The sequence below is a fragment of the Echinops telfairi genome, unplaced genomic scaffold, assembly GCF_000313985.2.
Source record: "Echinops telfairi isolate 266 unplaced genomic scaffold, ASM31398v2 ScPeMD7_41;HRSCAF=154, whole genome shotgun sequence".
Lineage (NCBI taxonomy): Eukaryota > Metazoa > Chordata > Mammalia > Afrosoricida > Tenrecidae > Echinops > Echinops telfairi.
In genome coordinates, this window is record NW_022103939.1 from 176,025 (window position 1) to 181,841 (window position 5,817).

Consider the following 5,817-nt stretch of genomic DNA (forward strand, 5'->3'; position numbering starts at 1 on the left):
CCCCCCACCCGCCTCACGGTTCCGGCTCCTGCCCCACCATACAACACACAACACTCTTTGGAAACTGAAGCCCCGCTTCTCACAGGCAGAGACCTGTGGTCTGTGGCTGCTCGCAGGTGGCAGCTTGGCGGTCTTGGGGAGTTTTGGAAGAAGGACAAGCAAAGCCTGAGTTAAACAGTCAGAGGCTGGGGCCTGTGTCCCCTGCACAGCTGCAGCTCTGGAGAACTTGCAGCTGGAGGCAAGTTGCTCTGCGTGCCTGGAGTACAGGAAGGAGCCTGTCATCATTGGCTGCGGTCACAACTTTTGCAAAGCCTGTATCACCTGCTGGTGGGAAGACCTGGACAGGGACTTCCCGTGTCGTGTGTGGCCAAAGACACCCCGACACCCCAGTCCCTGGACTAATCGGCAGCTGGGCAGCATGGTGGAAATCGCCAAGCAGCTGGAGGCTGTCAGGAGGAAGATCCGGGAAGAGAACCTCTGCCCCCAGCACCATGAGGCCCTCGGTCTTTTCTGCTAGGAAGGCCAAGAGCCCGTGTGCTGGGCATGTGCCATTTCCCACACCGACCGGGTGCGCATCGTCCTGCCACTGGGCAACGCCACCCAGGGGGACCAGGAGAAGCTGCAGAAGCTGCAGGATGTCATCCACTGCAAGTCCTCGGAGAACAAGCCAGGAGAGCTTGAGAAACTGGTGGGAGTCGCCGGCAGCAGATCGTAAAGGACTGTGCAGAGCTCCACAGACGGCTGAAGACCAGCTTGTGCTGTTTTCCCAGCTGAAGGAGGAGGCACAGGACGTCCCGCAACGACTTAGAGAAAACGCGGACCACCGCGGGCACAAGCGCCGGGACCGGCCAAGTTCGCTGCTGAGTGGAGCGAAAGTGCTTGCAGTCGGGCTTCGAGATGCTCAAGGATTTCAAAAATACCCTTGGAAAATGTGAGCAAGTGAAGACCGTGGAGGTGACTTCCGTATCCATGCAGTTGGAGAAGAACTGTGGCGATTTCCCTGAGGAACTTTGCCCCAAGGAAGATCCTTAAACAGCTCACTACTGCCCACTCTGGCTTCTCCCACCAGCGGTTGGGACCCTGCACCCCGAGACTGCGCATCCTAACCTAGGCCTGTCAGAAAATGGGAAGAGAGTCAAATTGGTGGAGAACAGATTGCAGGATCTCCCAGACACACCACGATGCTTCACCTTCTACCCTTGCGGCCTGAACATGGAGGGTTTCACTGCAGGCCAACACTACTGAAAGGTGGAGGTGGGCTACAAGACCCACTGGCGGTGAGTGGGTGTCAGGACTCTGTGAGCTGACTCCGCTCCCTGACACTGGCTACTGGAGGGTGCACCTGTGGAACAGGGGACAGATACGTGGCCACCACCACATCTTTTATACCCTTGCACATCAAGGTGAAACCTATGCGGCTGGGCATATTCCTAGACTGCAAGGCTGGCATGCTGCCCTTTTACAATGTCCCACACTGCTCGCATATCTACACCTCACTGACAGGTTTACCGAGAAACATGGCCCCTCTTCTACCCCGGCAGCCAGGCTGGTCGGAAGAAAGCTGCGGCCCTCACCATCAGGCCTCCGACAGGTGGGAGTGGCAGGAGAAGCACCCTGGTGTCTAGGGCATGAGGACTGGGCTGGGCTGAGGGCACAGGTCACTGGGGAGTATTTCTCTGGTGTCCACCGGGTTTTCTGTTGCACAACGATGGGCAAGGAAGTAAGGAGGAGGGATTGTTGCAGAAACAATAGGAGGGAAATCTGCTTTCCCCACATTGAAGGAAGAAACAAAGCCCTTTTCACACTTTGCGGGGTTTGCTGACCAGGAATATTCCTTTCTCAGGGAAGGTCACTGAGGTTTAAGTTCCTAGGATAACGATGAATGATGGTTATACTGCAGGTTCTACAAGTTGGGGAGTATTTCTGGGGCAGAGATTTGGCATCAAAGTGAGGGAAATTGGTGGGGGAGGGAAGAAAGAGCTTTATATAAAAAGTGCAATTGTATATGAAGAAAGCATCCCAGTCCAGTCCAGATCAAGTCCATAGGTCTGATATTAGCCCCTATGTCTGATATGTCTGTAAGTTCCTCTTCAGACTCAAACAATAAATGCAATGACACCAAATGCAGGAGCCCAGTGGGTGGAACGTCATGTGGATCCATTGACGGTAGAAGCATCTCGGTGCTGGTATGGGTCTCCACATGGCTCCTCCATTTCCAGGGCTCTGGCTCCATTAGTGTGGCTCCTTGTGACTTGTCAACCGGCATGTCTTGCAGGGAGAGTGTCTGTGTCCTACCTCCAGCAAGCTATTCAGCTCCTACCGCCTCAAAATGAGGTCATCAAGCCACAGCCTGGTTGACAGGCTAGGCTCCACCCCTTCAATCTTAATTGTCTCAAATGGACAACAGATTATGTTACCACCACAGTATAACTTCAAACTCTCAAAGAATTCACCCGTACTAGGCCTTTTGAGACTAGAGGCCTCTCTAAGACTATTGCCTTTAAATACCTTTGAGCCAGAAATAATCCCATTTAACAACAAAAAATTAACTAAAGAGCAGGTTAACCCAAAAGTAAAGTAAAAGGTATGTCACTTGCTAGTACTACAATGCTCTTTTAATTCTGCAAATAGCTGCCCTTTAGAGGCACCTCACTCTGTTAACGAAACAATGGCCCTAAGATACTCAACTCTAGCTCTATACATCAGCAAATCTAGCTGCTCAAACAAGTGTCCAGAAGCATGCCACTCACAGCAAGCCTCCTACATAAAAGCACTCCATGGACCAGAAAGCCTGCCTCTCTCTGTCTTGCCATCTCCTGATTCTGCTACTTTTGCTATCAGTACTTCAATATCACTGAGTTTCACCATCCCTCACTGTCTCTGACAATGACCCTCTGTCTCCAGGATCAAAGTTCAACACAGGGATCTCAGGTCTAAAGGACACATTCCTCTTCTGGTTCTTCTTATTGAATGGTAGCATTTCCCCCCTCTTCTGCCCTGGTATGGCTTATTTTCATTCTAGCAGCATGGCCACATTAATCAATTCCCTTGTGCACTAGGCTGGGTTGTCTAGAGAAACAAAACCAGTGACAGTCATATGTGAAAGAAGGAGCCCTATATCAAGAGCTAATTTTATAACAAAAAAACACCCCAGCCCAGCCCCACTTCAGACTCACATAGCTACAGGCCGATGCTACAAAAAAGGTGAAGCAGGGAGTAGAAAAATCACCAGCCAATGTGTACAGAGTCAAGTGTATCCAAGGTGGGTGGAAACATGGCAGGCCCCACCATCGCTCCAGGTCAGCAGCTCGCATGGGTCATCCCTGGAGGTAGATACAGAATCCCAGTGAAGGCCCTGCCAGGAGGAAGGCAAAGCACCAGAGTAAAAGGAAACTATTCTCACTGTCTTTCTTCCAGAAAAGGCCACACCCATAAAGAGGCAAGACCAGGCTACCACTTGATTGACAGGTTCGACTCCACCACTACCTCCACACAGGTACCATCAAATTGACCTAAAATATAGCCATTGCACCTCATTAAACTTCCACATACTTTTTTTTTTGCATGAACACACCCCCACACGAATACCATGCACCTTTTTTACATTATTAATAACCTCTCCAGTCCTGTTGGTGGGCCCCAAACAACTGGTGTTTTCATTTCCCTAAGGGTCATTGGGGGTGTTATGGGTTGGCCACTGGGCTACTAATAGCCAGGTTGCTGGTTCATATCCCCATCCTCTCCATGAGAGAAAGATGAGGGTCTGCTTCTGTAAATATTCAAATCTTCAGAAACCCTTTTCAGCTCACTATGGTTTGGGATTGACTCTACGATAGTGGGTCAGGTTTGGTACCCAGTCATTTGGTGACAGAAAGATTATGACTGGAACATCCTAGAAATATAAGAACAGTGACACAAATAAATTGCGCACAAACATGTTCATTGCAGCATTATTCACAATAGCCAAAAGATGGAAACAACCTCAGTGCGCATCAGCAGAGAAACAGAGTGCTCACTTCGGCAGCACATACTGTATACTGAAACAGAGAAACAAATTGTGTCATATACACACAATGAAATACTATATAACTATTACAAATATAAGGACTAAAACTCAAAATCATTCGTTTTTTAAAAGACCGGTTTTACTGATCAATTACAGACTGTGGAACCCCCACAACTATACCTCTTAGTCACCCTTCAGGTCTGGAAGGAAATGGCCTCAATCCAATGATTCAACTTTCATTGAACAATGGACAGATTTACAAGTTGCATGGTAATACTAGGGAGGCATTCATACTTCAGAATAACCATTCATTTGAGATAAAAAGACAGCATTTATCAAGGATGAGGTCCAGAAGAGTGAGAAAAGACGAGGGAATGGAAACATCAAACTGAGGGAGAAAGTGGGAAACGTGATGCTACAATATGGGTCTTGTGATCAACGAGATGAAATGAAATGTGTTTCCTTTGTATAACAGAAACCTGATCTACTCTGAAAACTTCCCCCAATTCGCACTAGGGTCATTGTAAGAAATAAATCACATACCCAGTCTAGTACTGCACCACATGGAAAGAGAATAATAGAGTCCATAGCATTGTATACCATATTTAAATCTGGAGTACATTATGTTAAGTGAATTAAGTAAATCACAAAAGAACAAATATTCTATGGTCTCATTTTTTAAACTCAAGAATAAACATATACACCAAAAGCAATGCTCTTTGATGTTTACGTTCATGTTAGGGGAATTACTTTCTAGATAGTAGACACTTTCTTTTCCTGGCAATGGGAAAGTTAGAACACAACACGGGGCAGTCAGAGCAGTCTGACCAAGTAAACAAAGACACTGAGAGGTTCGCAAGAATAGATTATATCAATGGGTACTATACAATATTTTGCAACATCAGTAATACAAACCAAAAACATTTTTATATATGATAGATAAGCCCTATCTTTCTCCCATGGAGTAACTAATGGTTTTAAACTGTTGACCTTGTGGGTTGAAGTCCATTGCATAACCCCTAAGCCAGTAGGGTTCCATGTGGTTATACATGCTCTATGTGTTTGGGAAGACATACATGAATATATGTGCGTGAATATATAGTATTATTTGTAGGCATATATGTACATAAATGTCTATATGTGTGGCATACAATGCTGCATAGAATGAGAGAAAAATTTAAGAAAAATTAAAATTCCATAAAGACAGACTTACTAAATTGATAAGAGACTAAAGGGGCCCCTCAAGTCTATCATCCCAAGAGATCCTCAGATTTTGGAATCAAAGCCACTCATAGAGGCCACCTTTCAGCCAAATAAAAAAATTGGTTCACAGAATACACACTATCACCTGTGAAGAATGGACTCCTTGAAACAATCAAATACATGAACCCCAATGGTCAACAGTCACCCCAAAGCAAAAATGATACTGCAAGGAGGGAAGCTAGATAAATGGAAACAATGAGATGCGGACACATTGCGAAAATGTTAACCAATGTCCCAGAACAATGTCTATCAAAATTGTGAAAGGAGAACGTGATTTGCGGTATAAAATTTCACGAGCCAAACTTTCATTTTCTTTTTTTTTCTAATTTCAAGGCCATTTCAATCAAGCCTGTGAAAAAGGTCAAAAATATTTTCCTTAACAAGTAAAATATTTAAGAGTACATTATCCTTTAAGTCTCCTGATAATTTAATTGGATCTGATATTCAATAAGAATTTCATTTTTTGATGATAATAAGGAAGAAATTGGTAACAGGGGCATGGGGTACTAACCCACCTAAGGGGAGGCTATTGTTTGTATCTCCACAGG

The 5,817-nt window shown here is 45.9% G+C and overlaps 1 pseudogene; it reads left to right on the top strand.

Moving 5' to 3' along the window:
* LOC101649370 overlaps positions 1-1,632 on the top strand; it is a 7,088-nt pseudogene extending 5,456 nt beyond the window's left edge.
* The last annotated feature ends 4,185 nt before the right edge of the window (positions 1,633-5,817 follow it).